The sequence below is a fragment of the Phyllobates terribilis genome, unplaced genomic scaffold (genome assembly GCF_046119375.1).
Source record: "Phyllobates terribilis strain yellow unplaced genomic scaffold, ASM4611937v1 Scaffold_25__1_contigs__length_18738178, whole genome shotgun sequence".
NCBI lineage: Eukaryota > Metazoa > Chordata > Amphibia > Anura > Dendrobatidae > Phyllobates > Phyllobates terribilis.
Window position 1 is genome coordinate 8164112 of NW_027362785.1, and position 26247 is coordinate 8190358.

Here is a 26247-nt window from a genome sequence, read left to right on the forward strand (position 1 = left end):
CTATGTACAGGAATATAACTACTATAATACTGCTCCTATATACAAGAATATAACTACTATAATACTGCTCCTATGTACAAGAATATAACTACTATAATACTGCTCCTATGTACAAGAATATAACTACTATAATACTGCCCCCTATGTACAAGAATAAAACTACTATAATACTGCCTCCTATGTACAAGAATATAACTACTATAATACTGCCCCCTATGTACAAGAATATAACTACTATAATACTGCCCCTATGTACAAGAATATAACTACTATAATACTGCCCCCTATGTACAAGAATATAACTACTATAATACTGCCCCCTATGTACAAGAATATAACTACTATAATACTGCCCCTATGTACAAGAATATAACTACTATAATACTGCCCCCTATGTACAAGAATATAACTACTATAATACTGCCCCCTATGTACAAGAATATAACTACTATAATACTGCTCCCTATGTACAAGAATATAACTACTATAATACTGCCCCCTATGTACAAGAATATAACTACTATAATACTGCTCCTATGTACAAGAATATAACTACTATAATACTGCCCCCTATGTACAAGAATATAACTACTATAATACTGCCCCCTATGTACAAGAATATAACTACTATAATACTGCTCCTATGTATAAGAATATAACTACTATAATACTGCTCCCTATGTACAAGAATATAACTACTATAATACTGCCCCCTATGTACAAGAATATAACTACTATAATACTGCCCCCTATGTACAAGAATATAACTACTATAATGCTGCCCCTATGTACAAGAATATAACTACTATAATACTGCCTCCTATGTCCAAGAATATAACTACTATAATACTGCCCCCTATGTACAAGAATATAACTACTATAATACTGCCCCTATGTACAAGAATATAACTACTATAATACTGCTCCTATGTACAAGAATATAACTACTATAATACTGCCCCTATGTACAAGAATATAACTACTATAATACCGCCCCCTATGTATAAGAATATAACTACTATAATACTGCTCCTATGTATAAGAATATAACTACTATAATACTGCCCCCTATGTACAGGAATATAACTACTACACTTCTGCTTTGACAATAACCCCTTTAATAAGTTCCCGCTGGCGGTTTTGTTACTGGCACAAATCGTTTTGATGATTCCAGTTAAAGTTTGTGATAAATCAGCGACAATATTAAATAATCAGCAGAACTTGCACATCTTGATTCTTTGTGTAAGTGGCGCATGAATAATCCTGGCGAGAGTGGCGGCTTTATTATCTGAGGAAGAAATGTGCTGCGGGGACAGAAATGTAACATCTGCAGGGTTCGAGTGTTGTGTATGGATCCGGGCGTGTTTGGGGGGGGAGGAGGGGCAGAGACTTTACTTCTCAAGTGTCTCCAGCTGCGAAGTTACAAAGCCAAAAGGCATCGCGGAAACACAAGGCTTCCACTTATAGAGAGAGTGAGGAGACAATCATGGGGAGCTGGCTTTTCCATAGAAGACATTACCATGGGGCCAGGTTGTATATTTGCAGGCGCTTAGTTACATCGAATCACTTCAATTAATGCAGAGAATCCTAATGTTACTATATAGACAGTAAGATCCGCCCCCGAGGAGCGGTGATTGAGAATAGGAGGGGCAAATGCACCTTTCTGTCATGTAATGGGACCTAAACCCCCTCTTTATGAGACAAGCAATGCGTGACCAATGCATTTTGTGGGTAGAAGTTGGGGATGTTGCAATTAGTTGTATTGTTTGAAGGTTTGGATGAGAAAATAATTGTTACTGGCCCTTTAAATGTTAGTGACATGGAGATATATACAAAATATGAACCAATCTCAAGAGTGATCTCTCTGCAAATTATCACCTACAGCAGAAGTGACTTGTAAAGCTATAGCCTAGTTAACATGTGAGGGTCTTTCTCCCTGGTAGAGGCAGGGGAGAATTAAACACAGACCTGTGAAATTGACCCCTCCAGCAGAGGGGCAGAGACTGAAGGAAAGAGGAAATAGCTCGTTTGGCTTCAAACACTCTCGCAAATAATCAGAACAATTCCCAGCTACAAGTTCCCAGGACATCCGGGACCGATACAAAATATGCAATAGCTCAAGTTCCATAATTCTGATAATAACGGGAACTATATTTTTAGTGGCAGGGTCAGCCAAGGAACCATATGCTTATTTTTCCTTAGCTTTGAGCCCCTCCAGGGGGCGGTAATGCAAAAGTACCAGAATAACGGATCGCAGCTACAGAATGCCTGCTCTCCAAAGAAAGGTAAATTCATAACGGGTAATATGGCGTCGCTTGCACGCTTCTGCGGGCAACCAGGGACAAGTTATCGCGGAAGTTAGATATTTTAATAAAAACATGAAGGGTGGAGCCCGTGCCCACATGTTGTCAGCGCAAATGGCGTGTGGGCCGGTCTCCTGCTTCCGCATAAAAGAGCCAACTGAAGTTTGATCCATATTCATTGCCAGGGGGGTACAGATACTATTAGCAACAGATCACGTTCGATAACGCTCAAATCAAATCGGGGAGCCCCTCCTCCAGCTATACTGACTCGTCTCTACGAACTCTATAGTAAGTTTCTTCTGTAATCCTGTTTATTTTATGTAACTGTCTATTCTGTACTGTAAATGTCCATTTGTAAAATCTTTGTATATTTTTCCTAAACACTGCCTCCCTTTTGGATTAAATATAAAATTTAATAGCTCTGTTTCTTTTGCTCTGTAATCGTTCTGTCCCCCGAAGCCATATACGCTACCAGAAAGCAGGCGTCCGGCCAGGCCTGTATTATATTTCAAATCTAGATGGTGGTGGCAGCGAATAACAATAATTGGGCTATCGTGAAGCTGACAGTGACCGTACGGGGGTCGTATACACATATTCCATGCGTTGGAATCCAGATGTGTGACACCATACGCTCACTGGTCGCTTGCCGATACCTAAGTAGGGAGTAGTCTGGATCGTGTGCTCGCGAATCTGTGACAAAATCCTGACAGAGTGACGGCAACAGCGAGATATTGCGTGGTCTCCCCGATGTCGTCCTTGTGAAACCCTGACAGTCGGTCCTCTCCAACTTCGGCCAGGCTTTAATACCTTGGGGTCAGAAACTGTACCGAACTCACTGTTATGCCCTGGAAAACATGGCAGACCATTCCCCGATTGTGAATGCAGCTCCGGATGTGACAGGAGTATAAGACTCTACATGAACATATCCCCCTGACCCTTCTCTCCTCCCCTGTATACATAAATATATCCTCAGTGACCCCGGACCAGGAGTTTATGGCTTGGCGCCTCTTGATGGTCACGCGACGGCACTGTTTACACTGAGATGAAGTGCGAGGTTTTATTCGGGGCTCTATAAAGCAGTCTGACATCCCATGATGCACCAGAGCGCAGTGAATGATGGAATCTTGACCAGGCTTGTCAGGGATAGTCACCCAATCCCGATTACTCACAGAGACCAACCACTGTGATCCCTGTAGTGAACAGCTCTCTGCCGTCCACTATCGTCCAGACAATTGCATGATTGGCCGACGATCAACCGAGGGGACCACAGACTGTACTCACTTATTAGTTATTGGAAAGATAACAGTGAGCGTATGGCGTACACACCTCCTTCCAACACATGGAATATATGTATACACCCTCTTACGATCACTGCTAGCTTCACGATAACCCAAGAAAGATTATTGCTGCCACCACCGATCAGTTTTAAACACAGGCCTGATTGGACTCCTTATTGGTAGCATGTGGTTTCGGGGGAGGAACGATTACAGAACAGAAGAAAGAGAACTATTACATTTTATATTTAATCCAAAGGGAGGCAGTGTTTATGAAAAAATATACACAAGATTTTACAAAGGGGAACAAAACAATACAGCATATACAGTTAAACAAAATAAAGGGGATTAGTAGAAGAACTTACTATACCGATCGCAGAGATGATTCAGTTTAGTCGGAGGGGAGCACCCCAATTGATTTTGCCGTTCCGCGAATATGCATCTCCCAGCATGACCATAGATCAATATTCGGCTTGATCTTTTATGCAGGATTGGGCCCTGTGATGACCTCACGTGGGCTGGTCTCCGCCCTTCATGGTTTTATTAAATCTCTAATTTCTGTGATATCTCGCTTCTCGATGATCACAGAAGTTAGCAAGTGATGCCATATTTTTTTATTGGTATTTTACCTTTCCTTAGATATCAAACATGACCAAACATTGTCAGTTATCTCAGCACTGTTGCGTTACAGCTCACAGATATGGAAAAATATGCATATTGTTCCTTAATTAGCCCCGCCGCTAAAAATATATGTCCCATCACAATCCGAGTTATAGAAATTCTCCTATTCTAGATTACATTTTAGTGCCTCTGCGTCTGGGGATTCAAGGAAAATCTGAATGACCCAGCTATTCTCAGGAGTGTGATATATTCCCTTTGAAGCCTAGCGAGATGTTTTCTATCTCCTTCTAGTCAACTACACAACTCATTCAGTCTCTGTCCCGTATGTTCAAAGGTGTTCAAAGCATTAGAGTGCTACCAAATAAGGAGAGGAGGCTCCGCCCCTGAGGATCCGAGACTGGAAAAGTTTCTTACTCTACAGGGTTGTGCAGGGAGTTTTGCGGATCTTAAGCAATCCGGTGATAAGGAGGAGGGAGGGCGCCATAATTGTTGGAGTTTCATTACATATTATTAGGGGAGGAATTAAAGGATATCTTGGCTCTGCCGTGTTCATTTACTACAAAGTTACTTTGTGTTAGTCGTGTTGTAAGAAAGATTGTGGTTTCCCCTAAAAACCCAAAAGGAGGTAGATGGAGGATCTGTGCAGAAACAGAAGAACATCTTCTCCCGCCTGACACTCCGCGTTCTCCATGTAACCGTCACTTTACATATCCCTGGTGGACGCAAGCCAAGTCTAATCCCATGTAAGCACAGGAATCCCGCAACAAGCAGAAACCGACCCAAAATGTGTTTCCTGTTACATCTCACATTGTACTGACTCCCTGTAATCTCTGCCATGTGGGCGGAGGGCGAGGCAGCAGATAATGGCTTAACCCCGTCACTGTAGGAGAGAATGCGGACAGACCAAGCCTATATATCTGCTGATTACATGGAAACGAGACTAAAACTAAATAATACTGCCCCCCTATGTACAAGAATATAACTACTATAATACTGCCCTCTATGTACAAGAATATAACTACTATAATACTGCCCCCTATGTACAAGAATATAACTACTATAATACTGCCCCTATGTACAAGAATATAACTACTATAATACTGTCCCCATGTACAAGAATATAACTACTATAATACTGCCCCCTATGTACAAGAATATAACTACTATAATACTGCCCCTATGTACAAGAATATAACTGCTATAATACTGCCCCCTATATACAGGAATATAACTGCTATAATACTGCTCCTCTGTACAAGAATATAACTACTATAATACTGCCCCTATGTACAAGAATATAACTACTATAATACTGCTCCTATGTACAAGAATATAACTACTATAATACTGCTCCCTATGTACAAGAATATAACTACTATAATACTGCTCCTATGTACAAGAATATAACTACTATAATACTGCCCCTATGTACAAGAATATAACTACTATAATACTGCTCCTATGTACAAGAATATAACTACTATAATACTGCTCCCTATGTACAAGAATATAACTACTATAATACTGCTCCTATGTACAAGAATATAACTACTATAATACTGCCCCTATGTACAAGAATATAACTACTATAATACTGCTCCTATGTACAAGAATATAACTACTATAATACTGCCCCCTATGTACAAGAATATAACTACTATAATACTGCCCCCTATGTACAAGAATATAACTACTATAATACTGCCCCTATGTACAAGAATATAACTACTATAATACTGCTCCTATGTACAAGAATATAACTACTATAATACTGCCCCCTATGTACAAGAATATAACTACTATAATACTGCCCTCTATGTACAAGAATATAACTACTATAATACTGCCCCCTATGTACAAGAATATAACTACTATAATACTGCCCCCTATGTACAAGAATATAACTACTATAATACTGCCCCTATGTACAAGAATATAACTACTATAATACTGTCCCCATGTACAAGAATATAACTACTATAATACTGCCCCCTATGTACAAGAATATAACTACTATAATACTGCCCCCTATGTACAAGAATATAACTGCTATAATACTGCCCCCTATGTACAGGAATATAACTGCTATAATACTGCTCCTCTGTACAAGAATATAACTACTATAATACTGCCCCTATGTACAAGAATATAACTACTATAATACTGCTCCTATGTACAAGAATATAACTACTATAATACTGCCCCCTATTTGTCAGTGTATATTTTGAGGTGATGTTTGCCCCCGTTGATCCCCTCTCCTCTTTCTCCCCCTTTCTCCCCCTTTCCCCCTCGTTTGTCTGCAAGACACCGGCAGGATCATACAATATCCCGCCGCTGCCACCAATTTGTAAGGGATTCATGCACACGCACGATCCCGATTACTCACTACGTAGCTATCAGCAAGCGAGCAGTGAGAGTATGGTGTACACACCTCCAAATTCCAACGCCTGGAATATATGTATATGCCCCATACGATCACTGCCAGCTTCACGATACCCCAATTAAGATTATTCGCTGCTGCCACCACCAATCAGTTTTAAATATTCAAATACTAGACAGGCCTGATCGGACGCCTGCTTTCTCTTAGCTTATATGGTTTCAGGGGAGGAACGATTACAAAACAGAAGAAACAGAAATATTAAGTTTTATATTTAATCCAAAGGGGAGGCAGTGTTTATGAATAATATACAAAAGATTTTACAAAGGGGGACAATACAATACAGAATATTAAGTTACACAAAATAAAAGGGATTAACGGAAGAAACGTACTAGACCGATCGCAGAGACGATTCAGTTTAGCTGGAGGGGAGGCGCTCCAATGGACCGTTATCGAACGTGACCCCTGCTTACAAAATATTTATCTCCCGGCATTAATATAGATCCATGTTCAGCTGGACCTTTTATGCCAAAGGGAGAACCCTGCCCACACACTCCCCTGTGATGACCTCACGTGGGCTGGTCTCTGCCGCTCATGGTTTTATTAAACCTCAAACTTCTGCGTCAACTTCTCGTTGGCTGATCGCAGAAGTTAGCAAGTGACGCCATATTTTTTTATTGCGAATTTACTTTTCTGTAGAGACCAGACAAGACATGGTTGCTGTCCTTTATTTTTGTACTTTTGCGTTATAGCTCACCGGAAGGGCTCATAGATCCGGAAGAATGTGCATATTGTTCCTTAGCTAGTCCCGCCGCTAAAAATGTGGGTCCCATCATTATCGGAATTATAGAACTTCCGATATTCCATATTTCATGCTGGTGCCTACGAGACTGGTGAGCAAAAGGAGTTTGCAAATGAGGATGACCCTGCTATTGTGCGGAGTGTGATATAATTTCTTTGAAGCTTAAACGAGCTGTTTCCTCGTTACCCAGGTGCCTATTCATCACCCATGTCTCTCTGTTTGGTATGATAATTAGCCTAGATAATTGAGTTTGGGGCTTCTTTTGTCCTTTTCTATTTGCATAAAGCAGCTGTCTAGATTGCTAGCTCCTCGTCCTTTGACAAATGGTATAGGGGAGGAGGAAGACGGGTTTGGGGAGAGAGAAATTCTTAATATTTTCTATGCCCTCGTTGATCCTCTCACCTTTTTGCCCCCGTTGATCCTCTCACCTTTTTGCCCCCGTTGATCCTCTCACCTTTTTGCCCCCGTTGATCCTCTCACCTTTTTGCCCCCGTTGATCCTGTCACCTTTTTGCCCCCGTTGATCCTCTCACCTTTTTGCCCCCGTTGATCCCCTCTCCTCTCCCCCCGTTGATCCCCTCTCCTCTCCCCCCGTTGATCCCCTCTCCTCTCCCCACCGTTGATCCCCTCTCCTCTCCCCACCGTTGATCCCCTCTCCTCTCCCCACCGTTGATCCCCTCTCCTCTCCCCACCGTTGATCCCCTCTCCTCTCCCCACCGTTGATCCCCTCTCCTCTCTGCCCCTGTTGATCCCCTCTCCTCTCTGCCCCTGTTGATCCCCTCTCCTCTCTGCCCCTGTTGATCCCCTCTCCTCTCTGCCCCTGTTGATCCCCTCTCTTTGCCCCCGTTGATCCCCTCTCCTCTTTGCCCCGTTGATCCCCTCTCCTCTTTGCCCCCGTTGATCCCCTCTCCTCTTTGCCCCCGTTGATCCCCTCTCCTCTTTGCCCCCGTTGATCCCCTCTCCTCTTTGCCCCCGTTGATCCCCTCTCCTCTTTGCCCCCGTTGATCCCCTCTCCTCTCCCCCCCCCCCCCTGTTGAACCCCTCTCCTGTTTGCCCCTGCTGATCTCCTCTCCCCCCCCCTCCCGGTTGATCCCCTCTTCTCCCCCCGTTGATCCCCTCTCCTCTCTGCCCCCCCCTGTTGATCCCCTCTCCTTTCCCCCCCGTTGATCCCCTCTCCTTTCCCCCCCGTTGATCCCCTCTCCTTTCCCCCCCGTTGATCCCCTCTCCTTTCCCCCCCGTTGATCCCCTCTCCTCCCCCCCCCCCCCCGTTGAACCCCTCTCCTGTTTGCCCCTGCTTATCTCCCCCCCCCCCTCCCGGTTGATCCCCTCTTCTCCCCCCCGTTGATCCCCTCTCCTCTCTGCCCCCCTGTTGATCCCCTCTCCTTTCCCCCCCTGTTGATCCCCTCTCCTTTCCCCCCCGTTGATCCCCTCTCCTTTCCCCCCCGTTGATCCCCTCTCCTTTCCCCCCCGTTGATCCCCTCTCCTTTCCCCCCCGTTGATCCCCTCTCCTTTCCCCCCCGTTGATCCCCTCTCCTTTCCCCCCCGTTGATCCCCTCTCCTTTCCCCCCCCGTTGATCCCCTCTCCTTTCCCCCCCCGTTGATCCCCTCTCCTTTCCCCCCCGTTGATCCCCTCTCCTCTTTGCCCCCGTTGATCCCCTCTCCTCTTTGCCCCCGTTGATCCCCTCTCCTCTTTGCCCCCGTTGATCCCCTCTCCTCTTTGCCCCCGTTGATCCCCTCTCCTCTTTGCCCCCGTTGATCCCCTCTCCTCTTTGCCCCCGTTGATCCCCTCTCCTCTTTGCCCCCGTTGATCCCCTCTCCTCTTTGCCCCCGTTGATCCCCTCTCCTCTTTGCCCCCGTTGATCCCCTCTCCTCTTCTCCCCCGTTGATCCCCTCTCCTCTTTGCCCCCGTTGATCCCCTCTCCTCTTTGCCCCCGTTGATCCCCTCTCCTCTTTGCCCCCGTTGATCCCCTCTCCTCTTTGCCCCCGTTGATCCCCTCTCCTCTTTGCCCCCGTTGATCCCCTCTCCTCTTTGCCCCCGTTGATCCCCTCTCCTCTTTGCCCCCGTTGATCCCCTCTCCTCTTTGCCCCCGTTGATCCCCTCTCCTCTTTGCCCCCGTTGATCCCCTCTCCTCTTTGCCCCCGTTGATCCCCTCTCCTCTTTGCCCCCGTTGATCCCCTCTCCTCTTTGCCCCCGTTGATCCCCTCTCCTCTTCTCCCCCGTTCTTCCCCTCTCCTCTTCTCCCCCGTTGATCCCCTCTCCTCTTCTCCCCCGTTGATCCCCTCTCCTCTTCTCCCCCGTTGATCCCATCTCCTCTCCCCCCCCGTTGATCCCCTCTCCTCTCCTCTTTGCCCCGTTGATCCCCTCTCCTCTTTGCCCCGTTGATCCCCTCTCCTCTTCTCCCCCGTTGATCCCCTCTCCTCTTCTCCCCCGTTCTTCCCCTCTCCTCTTCTCCCCCGTTGATCCCCTCTCCTCTTTGCCCCCGTTGATCCCCTCTCCTCTTTGCCCCCGTTGATCCCCTCTCCTCTTTGCCCCCGTTGATCCCCTCTCCTCTTTGCCCCCGTTGATCCCCTCTCCTCTTTGCCCCCGTTGATCCCCTCTCCTCTTTGCCCCGTTGATCCCCTCTCCTCTTTGCCCCGTTGATCCCCTCTCCTCTTTGCCCCGTTGATCCCCTCTCCTCTTTGCCCCGTTGATCCCCTCTCCTCTTTGCCCCGTTGATCCCCTCTCCTCTTTGCCCCGTTGATCCCCTCTCCTCTTTGCCCCGTTGATCCCCTCTCCTCTTTGCCCCGTTGATCCCCTCTCCTCTTTGCCCCGTTGATCCCCTCTCCTCTTTGCCCCGTTGATCCCCTCTCCTCTTTGCCCCGTTGATCCCCTCTCCTCTCCCCCCTCCGTTGATCCCCTCTCCTCTCCCCCCCGCCCCGTTGATCCCCTCTCCTCTCCCCCTGTTAATCCCCTCCCCTCTTCTCCCCCCGTTGATCCCCTCTCCTCTTCTCCCCCCGTTGAGCCCCTCTCCTCTTCTCCCCCCGTTGAGCCCCTCTCTTCTTCTGCCCCCGTTGAGCCCCTCTCTTCTTCTGCCCCCGTTGAGCCCCTCTCTTCTTCTGCCCCGTTGAGCCCCTCTCTTCTTCTGCCCCCGTTGAGCCCCTCTCTTCTTCTGCCCCCGTTGAGCCCCTCTCCTCTTCTGCCCCCGTTGAGCCCCTCTCCTCTTCTACCCCCGTTGAGCCCCTCTCCTCTTCTGCCCCCGTTGAGCCCCTCTCCTCTTCTGCCCCCGTTGAGCCCCTCTCCTCTTCTGCCCCCGTTGAGCCCCTCTCCTCTTCTGCCCCCGTTGAGCCCCTCTCCTCTTCTGCCCCCGTTGAGCCCCTCTCCTCTTCTGCCCCCGTTGAGCCCCTCTCCTCTTCTGCCCCCGTTGAGCCCCTCTCCTCTTCTGCCCCCGTTGAGCCCCTCTCCTCTTCTGCCCCGTTGAGCCCCTCTCCTCTTCTGCCCCGTTGAGCCCCTCTCCTCTTCTGCCCCCGTTGATCTCCTCTCCTCTTCCCCCCCGTTGATCCCCTCTCCTCTTCCCCCCCGTTGATCCCCTCTCCTCTTCCCCCCGTTGATCCCCTCTCCTCTTCTCCCCCGTTGATCCCCTCTCCTCTTCTCCCCCGTTGATCCCCTCTCCTCTTCCCCCCCCGTTGATCCCCTCTCCTCTCCCCCCCCCTTGATCCCCTCTCCTCTTCCCCCCCCGTTGATCCCCTCTCCTCTTCCCCCCCCGTTGATCCCCTCTCCTCTTTGCCCCCGTTGATCCCCTCTCCTCTTCTTCCCCCGTTGATCCCCTCTCCCCCCCTCTCGTTGATCCCCTCTCCTCTTTGCCCCCGTTGATCCCCTCTCCTCTCCCCCACCCCCGTTGATCCCCTCTCCTCTTTGCCCCCGTTGATCCCCTCTCCTCTTCTCCCCTGTTCTTCCCCTCTCCTCTTCCCCCCCCGTTGATCCCCTCTCCTCTTCCCCCCCCGTTGATCCCCTCTCCTCTTTGCCCCCGTTGATCCCCTCTCCTCTTCTTCCCCCGTTGATCCCCTCTCCCCCCCTCTCGTTGATCCCCTCTCCTCTTTGCCCCCGTTGATCCCCTCTCCTCTCCCCCACCCCCGTTGATCCCCTCTCCTCTTTGCCCCCGTTGATCCCCTCTCCTCTTCTCCCCTGTTCTTCCCCTCTCCTCTTCTCCCCCTTTGAGTCCCTCTCCTCTTCCCCCCGTTGATCTCCTCTCCTCTTTGCCCCCGTTGATCTCCTCTCCTCTTTGCCCCCGTTGATCTCCTCTCCTCTTTGCCCCCGTTGATCTCCTCTCCTCTTTGCCCCGTTGATCCCCTCTCCTCTTTGCCCCGTTGATCCCCTCTCCTCTTTGCCCCGTTGATCCCCTCTCCTCTTTGCCCCCGTTGATCCCCTCTCCTCTTTGCCCCCGTTGATCCCCTCTCCTCTTTGCCCCCGTTGATCCCCTCTCCTCTTTGCCCCCGTTGATCCCCTCTCCTCTTTGCCCCCGTTGATCCCCTCTCCTCTTTGCCCCCGTTGATCCCCTCTCCTCTTTGCCCCCGTTGATCCCCTCTCCTCTTTGCCCCCGTTGATCCCCTCTCCTCTTCTCCCCCGTTGATCCCCTCTCCTTTCCCCCTCGTTGATCCCCTCTCCTTTCCCCCTCGTTGATCCCCTCTCCTCCCCCCCGTTGATCCCCTCTCCTCCCCCCCGTTGATCCCCTCTCCTTTCCCCCCCGTTGATCCCCTCTCCTTTCCCCCCCGTTGATCCCCTCTCCTCTTCTGCCCCCGTTGATCCCCTCTCCTCTTCTGCCCCCGTTGATCCCCTCTCCTCTTCTGCCCCCGTTGATCCCCTCTCCTCTTCTGCCCCCGTTGATCCCCTCTCCTCTTCTGCCCCCGTTGATCCCCTCTCCTCTTTGCCCCGTTGATCCCCTCTCCTCTTTGCCCCCGTTGATCCCCTCTCCTCTTCCCCCCCCGTTGATCCCCTCTCCTCTTTGCCCCGTTGATCCCCTCTCCTCTTTGCCCCCGTTGATCCCCTCTCCTCTTTGCCCCCGTTGATCCCCTCTCCTCCCCCCCGTTGATCCCCTCTCCTTTCCCCCCCGTTGATCCCCTCTCCTTTCCCCCCCGTTGATCCCCTCTCCTCTTCTTCCCCCGTTGATCCCCTCTCCTCTTCTGCCCCCGTTGATCCCCTCTCCTCTTCTGCCCCCGTTGATCCCCTCTCCTCTTCTGCCCCCGTTGACCCCCTCTCCTCTTCTGCCCCCGTTGATCCCCTCTCCTCTTTGCCCCGTTGATCCCCTCTCCTCTTTGCCCCGTTGATCCCCTCTCCTCTTTGCCCCCGTTGATCCCCTCTCCTCTTTGCCCCGTTGATCCCCTCTCCTCTTTGCCCCCGTTGATCCCCTCTCCTCTTTGCCCCCGTTGATCCCCTCTCCTCTTTGCCCCCGTTGATCCCCTCTCCTCTTTGCCCCCGTTGATCCCCTCTCCTCTTTGCCCCCGTTGATCCCCTCTCCTCTTTGCCCCCGTTGATCCCCTCTCCTCTTTGCCCCCGTTGATCCCCTCTCCTCTTTGCCCCCGTTGATCCCCTCTCCTCTTTGCCCCCGTTGATCCCCTCTCCTCTTTGCCCCCGTTGATCCCCTCTCCTCTTTGCCCCCGTTGATCCCCTCTCCTCTTTGCCCCCGTTGATCCCCTCTCCTCTTTGCCCCCGTTGATCCCCTCTCCTCTTTGCCCCCGTTGATCCCCTCTCCTCTTTGCCCCCGTTGATCCCCTCTCCTCTTTGCCCCCGTTGATCCCCTCTCCTCTTTGCCCCCGTTGATCCCCTCTCCTCTTTGCCCCCGTTGATCCCCTCTCCTCTTTGCCCCCGTTGATCCCCTCTCCTCTTTGCCCCCGTTGATCCCCTCTCCTCTTTGCCCCCGTTGATCCCCTCTCCTCTTTGCCCCCGTTGATCCCCTCTCCTCTTTGCCCCCGTTGATCCCCTCTCCTCTTCTGCCCCCGTTGATCCCCTCTCCTCTTCTGCCCCCGTTGATCCCCTCTCCTCTTCTGCCCCCGTTGATCCCCTCTCCTCTTCTGCCCCCGTTGATCCCCTCTCCTCTTCTGCCCCCGTTGATCCCCTCTCCTCTTCTGCCCCCGTTGATCCCCTCTCCTCTTCGCCCCCGTTGATCCCCTCTCCTTTTCGCCCCCGTTGATCCCCTCTCCTCTTCGCCCCCGTTGATCCCCTCTCCTCTTTGCCCCCGTTGATCCCCTCTCCTCTTTGCCCCCGTTGATCCCCTCTCCTCTTCGCCCCCGTTGATCCCCTCTCCTCTTCTCCCCCGTTGATCCCCTCTCCTCTTCTCCCCCGTTGATCCCCTCTCCTCTTTGCCCCCGTTGATCCCCTCTCCTCTTTGCCCCCGTTGATCCCCTCTCCTCTTTGCCCCCGTTGATCCCCTCTCCTCTTTGCCCCCGTTGATCCCCTCTCCTCTTTGCCCCCGTTGATCCCCTCTCCTCTTTGCCCCCGTTGATCCCCTCTCCTCTTTGCCCCCGTTGATCCCCTCTCCTCTTTGCCCCCGTTGATCCCCTCTCCTCTTTGCCCCCGTTGATCCCCTCTCCTCTTTGCCCCCGTTGATCCCCTCCCCCCTCTACGAGGCATTGTGTAGACCCTTTTCTCGGCTCTGTGGACGCCGAGCCCCTTGTGTGGGTGGTGATGTCTTCTCTACAGGAAGATCTTTGTCAGTGTCTCCCCTCTGGGGTTGATGTCGTGCAGCTGTTCTCGGGCGTCTCCCCTTTTTCTTGGAGAAATGAAATGCGGACGTCTCCCTCTATCCCAGAATATCGGACACTTGGAGGGAGGGTGCACTTACTTTACTCTGTGACCTCGAGGACATTTGGAATATCGTGTTCTCCGGTGATCCAGAGACTAATGGGTGTGATTTTGCGAGATTCACGGGGTCTCATGAGTTTGTTGTGGTGAAAAGAGAGAAAATGTTCTGTGCTGCGATCAGCGAGGCCGATGGAGGCTGCAGCCTCCCTATATACAGTGCTGCTCCGTGCTCCTCTATATGCAGTGCATACAGAAAGTTTACACACCCCTGGTAAAATCCTAGATTTGTGTCATGTAAGAAAATAATTTCAGAACTTTTTTTTTTACCCTTTTTAATGTCGCCCAGAAATTGTACAAATTAATTTGAGAAACAAACTGAAATTTTGGGTGGGAAAAGGAAAATAAAGAACTAAAATAATGTGGTTGCATAATTCTTCACACCCTTAAACTAGACCTGAGCAAAGTGTGGATGGGGACAAACAAAAGGCTGGAAACAATGGTGTCCCCTGCATGACGCAGCCACCTGCCCTCTCAATTTCATCCTGAGGATGCAGATACCAGTGAGCAACATGGTGGAGCAGAGAACCGTCCGCTCCTTGTTCCACCATTGAGTCTGTGCTTCTGAGAGTGCAGCAGGCACCATGACCTCGCTATATCACTCCAGCTGCGCCTCAGTACACCGCACGGACTAAGGCAGCTGGGGAATGGGGTTAAATGAATGGAAAAACTGGGGTACTGTGGGAACAACATACTGTGTGAGGGGACTGTGGGGACATCATACTGTGTGAGAGGACTGTGGGAACAACATACTGTGTGAGGGGACTGTGGGGACATCATACTGTGTGAGGGGACTGTGGGGACATCATACTGTGTGAAGGGACTGTGGGGACATCATACTGTGTGAGGGGACTGTGGGGACATCATACTGTGTGAGGGGACTATGGGGACAACATACTGTGTGAGGGGACTGTGGGGACATCATACTGTGTGAGGGGACTGTATAAGCGGACTGAGGGGATATAATAAAGTGTGAGGAGACTGGGAACAACATACTGTGTGAGGTGACTGGGGACATCATACTGTGTGAGGGGACTGTGGGAACAACATACTGTGTGAGGGGATTGTGGGGACATCATACTGTGTGAGGGGACTGTAGGGACATCATACTGTGTGAGGGGACTGTAGGGACATCATACTGTGTGAGGGGACTGTAGGGACATCATACTGTGTGAGGGGACTGTGGGGACATCATACTGTGTGAGGGGACTGTAGGGACATTATACTGTGTGAGGGGACTGTAGGGACATCATACTGTGTGAGGGGACATCATACTGTGTGAGGAGACTGTGGGGCCATCATACTATGTGATTGGACTGTGAGGACATCATACTGCGTGAAAGAGCCTGTGGGGACATCATACTGTATAAGCGGACTGAGGGAATATAATAAAGTGTGAGGAGACTGGGAGCAACATATTGTATGAGAGGACTGTGGGGACTTCATACTGTGTGAGGGGATTGTGGGGACATCATACTGTGTGAGGGGACATCATACTGCGTGAGGAGACTGTGGGGCCATCATACTGTGTGAGGAGACTGGGAGCAACATACTGTATGAGAGGACTGTGGGGACTTCATACTGTGTGAGGGGATTGTGGGGACATCATACTGTGTGAGGGGACATCATACTGCGTGAGGAGACTGTGGGGCCATCATACTGCGTGAGGAGACTGGGAGCAACATACTGTATGAGAGGACTGTGGGGACTTCATACTGTGTGAGGGGATTGTGGGGACATCATACTGTGTGAGGGGACATCATACTGCGTGAGGAGACTGTGGGGCCATCATACTGTGTGAGGAGACTGGGAGCAACATACTGTATGAGAGGACTGTGGGGACTTCATACTGTGTGAGGGGATTGTGGGGACATCATACTGTGTGAGGGGACATCATACTGCGTGAGGAGACTGGGGCCATCATACTGCGTGAGGAGACTGGGGCCATCATACTGCGTGAGGAGACTGTGGGGCCATCATACTGCGTGAGGAGACTGTGGGGCCATCATACTGTGTGAGGAGACTGTGGGGCCATCATACTGCGTGAGGAGACTGTGGGGACATCATACTATGTGAGGGGACTGTGAGGACATCATACTGCGTGAGGAGACTGTGGGGCCATCATACTGTGTGAGGAGACTGGGAGCAACATACTGTATGAGAGGACTGTGGGGACTTCATACTGTGTGAGGGGATTGTGGGGACATCATACTGTGTGAGGGGACATCATACTGCGTGAGGAGACTGTGGGGCCATCATACTGCGTGAGGAGACTGTGGGGCCATCATACTGCGTGAGGAGACTGTGGGGACATCATACTGTGTGAGGAGACTGTGGGGCCATCATACTGTGTGATTGGATGATGGGGACATCATACTGTGTGAGGGGACTGTGAGGTCATACTGTCTTGGCAGCTGTTGATCAAGGTACTTAATTCTGCTCTAAATTAAGTGATAAAAATGTAATATAAAAGAATAATAATGAGCAGAATTGAATTCTGCATGCAGAACAGTCAGGGCCTCTCGTGGCTCCTTGGGAAAATTATTTGCCCTCTCCTGCCTTTAGACTAACACTTTGTTGCTGCCCCCTGTGTATTTCTATAATCATTTTGTCTTTCTGGGTTGGGGTCTATCAGCGCGGCACATCTAGAATTGGCGATCTTCACCGGCTCCTATTTGCAGCAGCTCCACATCTGTCAGATTGCGGGGGCATCTCCTGTGTACAGCGCCCTCTTTAGGTCGCCACAGATTGACCCTTGTGTTCAGGTCTGGGCTCGGGCTTTGCCGGGCCCTTCCAGAACTTCCATCTTCTTCTTTTGAATCCGTTCTTTTTGGTGATTTGGAGGTCGCTCGGGGACGTTGTCTGCTGAAAAGTCAAATTCCTCAGCTTTTTAACAGAGACCTGAAGGTTTTGATGTAAAATTTGTTCTGTTCATAATCCCCTTCCTCTTGACTAAAGCCCCAGTTCCAGCTGCCTAAAAACAGCCCCAGAGCACAATGCTGCCCCCACCATGCCTCACTGTGGGGATGGTGATCTTCTGATGTACGGTGTCTGCTTTGCACCTTTTGGAATCATGGCCACAGAGTTCCCCCTCTGTCTCGTCAGACCGAACACGTTTCCGCTTCTGGAATGGAGGATTTGGCCAGACATATGAAGAATATGGGAGATTGCTGTCACATGCAGGACACAACCTGGACTGGTCACACATTCCTGCAGCTCCTTTAATGTTGCTGTCTGCTTCCAGCACCAATTTTCTTCTAGTCTTTTCTTAAGTTTCTGAGGGACGCCCAGTATTTCCGCTCTTCTCCCAGTACCTGTGACGAGTGGTTTTGTTCTTGCACGATAATTAGGGATTTTCCTCCTTGCAGAGCGGCTATTATCCTCCTGGGCCGGGGATGATTTCTGTAATTTCATCATTTTGCTAATTACTGTTATGGCTGCTCCTTGACTTGTTCTTACACTCCAGCGCCGCCGGATCCCGTGAATGTTCTCACCGAGAGCCGGAGATTTTATTAATGAATCGTGGAGGAATGTGAAGTTGTGGGATAAAAGCTGTAGTACCAGTGATAGACACCAGGGGGCAGTAGAGGGATGAGCTAGTCCTGCTCAGACGGCTGCGGGGTCCTCACAGCAGCAGCAACGAGCTTTGTCCTGGCTTTATGGTGGGATACATAACACCTGTAGTGTTCCGGGGACGAATTCCCTGAAGTAAGGCGGGTGAGGGGGGCAAACGCCCTGGAGTAAGCAGGGGGGGCGGTGGGACGAATGCTCTGGAGTAAGCCGGGTGAGGGGGGCGAATGCTCTGGAGTAAGCCGGGTGCGGGGGCGAATGCTCTGGAGTAAGCCGGGTGAAGGGGACGAATGCCCTGGAGTAAGCCGGGTGAAGGGGGCGAATGCTCTGGAGTAAGCCGGGTGAGGGGGGCGAATGCCCTGGAGTAAGCCGGGTGAAGGGGGCGAATGCTCTGGAGTAAGCCGGGTGAAGGGGGCGAATGCTCTGGAGTAAGCCGGGTGAGGGGGGCGAATGCCCTGGAGTAAGCCGGGTGAGGGGGGCGAATGCTCTGGAGTAAGCCGGGTGAAGGGGGCGAATGCCCTGGAGTAAGCCGGGTGAGGGGGGCGAATGCCCTGGAGTAAGCCGGGTGCGGGGGGCGAATGCCCTGGAGTAAGCCGGGTGAAGGGGGCGAATGCTCTGGAGTAAGCCGGGTGAGGGGGCGAATGCTCTGGAGTAAGCCGGGTGAGGGGGGCGAATGCTCTGGAGTAAGCCGGGTGAGGGGGGCGAATGCTCTGGAGTAAGCCGGGTGAGGGGGGCGAATGCCCTGGAGTAAGCCGGGGGCGGGGGGCGAATGCTCTGGAGTAAGCCGGGGGCGGGGGGCGAATGCTCTGGAGTAAGCCGAGTGCGGGGGGCGAATGCTCTGGAGTAAGCCGGGTGCGGGGGGGCGAATGCTCTGAAGTAAGCCGGGTGAGGGGGGCGAATGCTCTGGAGTAAGCCGGGGGCGGGGGGCGAATGCTCTGGAGTAAGCCGGGTGCGGGGGGCGAATGCTCTGGAGTAAGCCGGGTGCGGGGGGCGAATGCCCTGGAGTAAGCCGGGTGAAGGGGGCGAATGCCCTGGAGTAAGCCGGGGGCGGGGGGCGAATGCCCTGGAGTAAGCCGGGTGCGGGGGGCGAATGCCCTGGAGTAAGCCGGGTGCGGGGGGCGAATGCCCTGGAGTAAGCCGGGTGAGGGGGGCGAATGCCCTGGAGTAAGCCGGGTGAGGGGGGCGAATGCCCTGGAGTAAGCCGGGTGCGGGGGGGCGAATGCTCTGGAGTAAGCCGGGTGCGGGGGGCGAATGCCCTGGAGTAAGCCGGGGTGAAGGGGGCGAATGCTCTGGAGTAAGCCGGGTGCGGGGGGCGAATGCTCTGGAGTAAGCCGGGTGCAGGGGGGCGAATGCCCTGGAGTAAGCCGGGTGCAGGGGGCGAATGCCCTGGAGTAAGCCGGGTGCAGGGGGCGAATGCTCTGGAGTAAGCCGGGTGCAGGGGGCGAATGCTCTGGAGTAAGCCGGGTGCAGGGGGCGAATGCTCTGGAGTAAGCCGGGTGAGGGGGGCGAATGCCCTGGAGTAAGCCGGGTGCGGGGGCGAATGCTCTGGAGTAAGCCGGGTGCAGGGGGGCGAATGCCCTGGAGTAAGCCGGGTGCAGGGGGCGAATGCTCTGGAGTAAGTCGGGTGCAGGGGGGCGAATGCTCTGGAGTAAGCCGGGTGCGGGGGCGAATGCTCTGGAGTAAGCCGGGTGAGGGGGGCGAATGCCCTGGAGTAAGGCGGGTGAGGGGGGCAAACGCCCTGGAGTAAGCAGGGGGGGCGGTGGGACGAATGCTCTGGAGTAAGCCGGGTGAGGGGGGCGAATGCTCTGGAGTAAGCCGGGTGAGGGGGGCGAATGCTCTGGAGTAAGCCGGGTGAGGGGGGCGAATGCCCTGGAGTAAGCCGGGGGCGGGGGGCGAATGCTCTGGAGTAAGCCGGGGGCGGGGGGCGAATGCTCTGGAGTAAGCCGAGTGCGGGGGGCGAATGCTCTGGAGTAAGCCGGGTGCGGGGGGGCGAATGCTCTGAAGTAAGCCGGGTGAGGGGGGCGAATGCTCTGGAGTAAGCCGGGGGCGGGGGGCGAATGCCCTGGAGTAAGCCGGGTGAGGGGGCGAATGCTCTGGAGTAAGCCGGGTGAGGGGGGCGAATGCTCTGGAGTAAGCCGGGTGAGGGGGGCGAATGCTCTGGAGTAAGCCGGGTGAGGGGGGCGAATGCCCTGGAGTAAGCCGGGGGCGGGGGGCGAATGCTCTGGAGTAAGCCGGGGGCGGGGGGCGAATGCTCTGGAGTAGCCGAGTGCGGGGGGCGAATGCTCTGGAGTAAGCCGGGTGCGGGGGGCGAATGCTCTGAAGTAAGCCGGGTGAGGGGGGCGAATGCTCTGGAGTAAGCCGGGGGCGGGGGGCGAATGCCCTGGAGTAAGCCGGGGGCGGGGGGCGAATGCCCTGGAGTAAGCCGGGGGCGGGGGGCGAATGCCCTGGAGTAAGCCGGGTGAGGGGGGCGAATGCCCTGGAGTAAGCCGGGTGAGGGGGGCGAATGCCCTGGAGTAAGCCGGGTGCGGGGGGGCGAATGCTCTGGAGTAAGCCGGGTGCGGGGGGCGAATGCCCTGGAGTAAGCCGGGTGAAGGGGGCGAATGCTCTGGAGTAAGCCGGGTGCGGGGGGCGAATGCTCTGGAGTAAGCCGGGTGCAGGGGGCGAATGCCCTGGAGTAAGCCGGTGCAGGGGGCGAATGCCCTGGAGTAAGCCGGTGCAGGGGGCGAATGCTCTGGAGTAAGCCGGGTGCAGGGGGCGAATGCTCTGGAGTAAGCCGGGTGCAGGGGGCGAATGCTCTGGAGTAAGCCGGGTGAGGGGGCGAATGCCCTGGAGTAAGCCGGGTGAGGGGGGCGAATGCCCTGGAGTAAGCCGGGTGCGGGGGGCGAATGCTCTGGAGTAAGCCGGGTGCAGGGGGGCGAATGCCCTGGAGTAAGCCGGGTGCAGGGGCGAATGCTCTGGAGTAAGTCGGGTGCAGGGGGGCGAATGCTCTGGAGTAAGCCGGGTGCGGGGGCGAATGCTCTGGAGTAAGCCGGGTGAGGGGGCGAATGCCCTGGAGTAAGGCGGGTGAGGGGGGCAAACGCCCTGGAGTAAGCAGGGGGGCGGTGGGACGAATGCTCTGGAGTAAGCCGGGTGAGGGGGGCGAATGCTCTGGAGTAAGCCGGGTGCGGGGGCGAATGCTCTGGAGTAAGCCTGGTGCGGGGGCGAATGCTCTGGAGTAAGCCGGGTGAAGAGGGCGAATGCTCTGGAGTAAGCCGGATGAGGGGGGCGAATGCTCTGGAGTAAGCCGGGGGCGGGGGGCGAATGCCCTGGAGTAAGCCGGGGGCGGGGGGCGAATGCCCTGGAGTAAGCCGGGTGCTGGGGGCTAATGCCCTGGAGTAAGCCGGGTGAGGGGGGCGAATGCCCTGGAGTAAGCCGGGTGAGGGGGGCGAATGCCCTGGAGTAAGCCGGGTGCGGGGGGGCGAATGCTCTGGAGTAAGCCGGGTGCGGGGGGCGAATGCCCTGGAGTAAGCCGGGTGAAGGGGGCGAATGCTCTGGAGTAAGCCGGGTGCGGGGGGCGAATGCTCTGGAGTAAGCCGGGTGCAGGGGGGCGAATGCCCTGGAGTAAGCCGGGTGCAGGGGGCGAATGCTCTGGAGTAAGCCGGGTGCAGGGGGCGAATGCTCTGGAGTAAGCCGGGTGCAGGGGGCGAATGCTCTGGAGTAAGCCGGGTGAGGGGGGCGAATGCCCTGGAGTAAGCCGGGTGCGGGGGGCGAATGCTCTGGAGTAAGCCGGGTGCAGGGGGGCGAATGCCCTGGAGTAAGCCGGGTGCAGGGGGCGAATGCTCTGGAGTAAGTCGGGTGCAGGGGGGCGAATGCTCTGGAGTAAGCCGGGTGCGGGGGCGAATGCTCTGGAGTAAGCCGGGTGAGGGGGGCGAATGCCCTGGAGTAAGGCGGGTGAGGGGGGCAAACGCCCTGGAGTAAGCAGGGGGGGCGGTGGGACGAATGCTCTGGAGTAAGCCGGGTGAGGGGGGCGAATGCTCTGGAGTAAGCCAGGTGCGGGGGCGAATGCTCTGGAGTAAGCCTGGTGCGGGGGCGAATGCTCTGGAGTAAGCCGGGTGAAGAGGGCGAATGCTCTGGAGTAAGCCGGATGAGGGGGGCGAATGCTCTGAAGTAAGCCGGGTGAGGGGGGCGAATGCCCTGGAGTAAGCCGGGGGCGGGGGGCGAATGCCCTGGAGTAAGCCGGGGGCGGGGGGCGAATGCCCTGGAGTAAGCCGGGTGCGGGGGGCGAATGCCCTGGAGTAAGCCGGGTGAGGGGGGCGAATGCCCTGGAGTAAGCCGGGTGCGGGGGGGCGAATGCTCTGGAGTAAGCCGGGTGCGGGGGGCGAATGCCCTGGAGTAAGCCGGGTGCGGGGGGCGAATGCTCTGGAGTAAGCCGGGTGCGGGGGGCGAATGCTCTGGAGTAAGCCGGGTGCAGGGGGGCGAATGCCCTGGAGTAAGCCGGGTGCAGGGGGCGAATTCTCTGGAGTAAGCCGGGTGCAGGGGGCGAATGCTCTGGAGTAAGCCGGGTGCAGGGGGCGAATGCTCTGGAGTAAGCCGGGTGAGGGGGGCGAATGCCCTGGAGTAAGCCGGGTGCAGGGGGCGAATGCTCTGTAGTAAGCCGGGTGCAGGGGGCGAATGCTCTGGAGTAAGCCGGGTGAGGGGGACGAATGCTCTGGAGTAAGCCGGGTGAGGGGGGCGAATGCTCTGGAGTAAGCCGGGTGCGGGGGGCGAATGCTCTGGAGTAAGCCGGGTGCGGGGGGCGAATGCTCTGGAGTAAGCCGGGTGAAGGGGGCGAATGCCCTGGAGTAAGCCGGGTGCAGGGGGCGAATGCCCTGGAGTAAGCCGGGTGCGGGGGGCGAATGCTCTGAAGTAAGCGGGTGAGGGGGGCGAATGCCCTGGAGTAAGCCGGGTGAGGGGGCGAATGCTCTGGAGTAAGCCGGGGAACCTATTTCCAACCCCTTTCGATAAGTTGTGATCTCAGGAGGTTCAGTGATGGATCCTTCCATGAAGAGCGACCTGGATCCATGAATCCCATCTCTCCGGAGACATGAGCAGTAATTGTTTCCCGCTGTGTCGCGCACCTGTGCGGACACGCCGGCACGCCTGATTAATCCTGGGCTCGTTAGCTGCCGCTGATTAGCTGGAGCTGATTGAAACCAATGAGTCCACGGCACCTGCACCGCGCCGAGTGTTGTAATCGCAGGGGGCAATCATCTGCGCAGCGCTCGCCTCCTCGCTGCGGATTTGCTGTGCTCCAGATCTCCGCTACACATTAGATGTCAGAAATCTCATTTTTGTTCCTCGTAATGAGGACGTTTTACAGGATTTTATACGAATTTTCTTTAATTTCTAGTTTTTTTGTGCGGTGCAGACGGCCATCGATCAGTGCTGGGTGCTAAATGGCGTGCCAGCGGGAGGCAGGGTGCTGAATGGCGTGCCAGTGGGAGGCAGGGTGCTGAATGGCGTGCCAGTGGGAGGCAGGGTGCTGAATGGCGTGCCAGCGGGAGGCAGGGTGCTGAATGGCGTGCCAGTGGGAGGCAGGGTGCTGAATGGCGTGCCAGTGGGAGGCAGGGTGCTGAATGGCGTGCCAGTGGGAGGCAGGGTGCTGAATGGCGTGCCAGTGGGAGGCAGGGTGCTGAATGGCGTGCCAGCGGGAGGCAGGGTGCTGAATGGCGTGCCAGTGGGAGGCAGGGTGCTGAATGGCGTGCCAGTGGGAGGCAGGGTGCTGAATGGCGTGCCAGTGGGAGGCAGGGTGCTGAATGGCGTGCCAGTGGGAGGCAGGGTGCTGAATGGCGTGCCAGTGGGAGGCAGGGTGCTGAATGGCGTGCCAGCGGGAGGCAGGGTGCTGAATGGCGTGCCAGCGGGAGGCAGGGTGCTGAATGGCGTGCCAGTGGGAGGCAGGGTGCTGAATGGCGTGCCAGTGGGAGGCAGGGTGCTGAATGGCGTGCCAGTGGGAGGCAGGGTGCTGAATGGCGTGCCAGTGGGAGGCAGGGTGCTGAATGGCGTGCCAGTGGGAGGCAGGGTGCTGAATGGCGTGCCAGTGGGAGGCTGGGTGCTGAATGGCGTGCCAGTGGGAGGCTGGGTGCTGAATGGCGTGCCAGTGGGAGGCTGGGTGCTGAATGGCGTGCCAGTGGGAGGCTGGGTGCTGAATGGCGTGCCAGGGGGAGGCAGGGTGCTGAATGGCGTGCCAGTGGGAGGCTGGGTGCTGAATGGCGTGCCAGTGGGAGGCAGGGTGCTGAATGGTGTGCCAGGGGGAGGCAGGGTGCTGAATGGCGTGCCAGCGGAAGGCAGGGTGCTGAATGGTGTGCCAGCGGAAGGCAGGGTGCTGAATGGTGTGCCAGCGGAAGGCAGGGTGTTGAATGACGTGCCAGCGGGAGGCAGAGTGCTGAATGGCGTGCCAGCAGGAGGCAGGGTGCTAGGTGGCATGAGGCAGGCTGCTGGGCAATGTGCCACTGGGAGGCAGGATGCTGGGTGGTGTGCCAGTTGGAGGCAGGCTGCTGGGCGACGTGCTGGGCAATGTGTCGCTGGGAGGCAGGATGCTGGGCGACATGCTGGCGGGAGGCAGGGTGCTAGATGGCATGAGGCTGGCTGCTGGGCAATGTGCCGCTGGGAGGCAGGATGCTGGATGGTGTGCTGGTTGGAGGCAGGCTGCTGGGCGACGTGCTGGGCAATGTGTCGCTGGGAGGCAGGATGCTGGATGGTGTGCTGGTTGGAGGCAGGCTGCTGGGCGACGTGCTGGGCAATGTGTCGCTGGGAGGCAGGGTGTTGGGCAATGTGCCGCTGGGAGGCAGGGTGTTGGGCAATGTGCCGCTGGGAGGCAGGTTGCTCTTCTCTTGGCTCAGCACCTTAAGACATCTTCAATCTTTGAATAACTGGTAGACCTCCCGTCTTCTTCCTCTGGGCACTGGATGGTTGACCCCTTGAAGTGTTCTCCATGGTTCCTCATGCATAGTATTTATCTGGTTACATCATCACTATATTTTTGTGGTGAAGTCGCCATTACTCGAGGTTCAAGCCAAGTTCCGCCCTTGTTACTTCCCAAGACCTTGTGTGTTTTGTATAAGGAGACCCTTCATCTTCCGCCTCATCTTCTAGGTTGGGCTCAGACTCTGAAGACTCATTAATTCTCCCCCAATCCTTGAGCGTCAGCAGTTTGAAGCTTGGAGCCGCCCCGATGCCATTATTCAAAACTCCAGAACTTATCGGGCGATGGATCAGTCAGCGAGACTGCGGCGTTCTTATCTCTTCCCTCCTTCCCGCATCCTCGTAAACAACATTATTAATTCATGGCAGCAAATCAATCCCTTGTGCAAATTGTGGTTTTTAATTTTGAGGTTGTTTTTTGTTTTTGATCGTGCTGGGTCAAATATGGCGTAGAATTTAACGGCACGGGACCTCATCTCCTGATGATGTGGCCACCATGACCTACCGACCTCATGAAGATCGAGATTCACGTAGGAGATGCACTGGTTTTCATTGGAGAGAGTCAGTTGCTGTATGTGGTCTTAAAATTATTTTTGGAGCACCATTGATTCCCGGTTCTGTACATGAGAAGGGGTTACACACAAGATCCAAGAACAGACGAACAATGATTGACCGGGTACAGAGGGAGAGGCCCTGCCCTCGGGGCTTACGGTCGACAAGATAATGTAGAGGAGATGATAATAGGTTGTGGTGGTGAGGTGGCAGCTCTGGTGGTGGTGAGGTGGCAGCTCTAGTGGTGGTGAGGTGGCAGCTCTAGTGGTGGTGAGGTGGCAGCTCTGGTGGTGGTGAGGTGGCAGCTCTGGTGGTGGTAAGGTGGCAGCTCTGGTGGTGTTGAGGTGGCAGCTCTGGTGGTGTTGAGGTGGCAGCTCTGGTGGTGGTGAGGTGGCAGCTCTGGTGGTGTTGAGGTGGCAGCTCTGGTGGTGGTGAGGTGGCAGCTCTGGTGGTGGTAAGGTGGCAGCTCTGGTGGTGTTGAGGTGGCAGCTCTGGTGGTGGTGAGGTGGCAGCTCTGGTGGTGGCGAGGTGGCAGCTCTGGTGGTGGTAAGGTGGCAGCTCTGGTGGTGTTGAGGTGGCAGCTCTGGTGGTGTTGAGGTGGCAGCTCTGGTGGTGTTGAGGTGGCAGCTCTGGTGGTGGTGAGGTGGCAGCTCTGGTGGTGGTGAGGTGGCAGCTCTGGTGGTGGTGAGGTGGCAGCTCTGGTGGTGGTGAGGTGGCAGCTCTGGTGGTGGTGAGGTGGCAGCTCTGGTGGTGGTGAGGTGGCCGCTCTGGTGGTGGTGAGGTGGCCGCTCTGGTGGTGGTGAGGTTGTGATGAGGACTGTAGCTTTCTTGAGATGAGTTTTTCAAGTTCCGTCTGAAAGTGCCGAGTGTGGTGGATAATAATATGACGTGTTGGAGCACAGAATTCCAGTTGACGGGATACATGGGATATGTTCCTCATCCAATCGCCTCCAAAACTTCTAAGTGTGGAGGAGAAAA

General features: G+C 54.4%; 1 protein-coding gene across 1 annotated transcript in view; it reads left to right on the top strand.

Annotated features, from left to right (window-relative positions):
• LOC141176443 (growth arrest-specific protein 7-like) overlaps positions 1–26247 on the top strand; it is a 105533-nt gene that overhangs the window by 55413 nt on the left and 23873 nt on the right. The window lies entirely within an intron of this gene.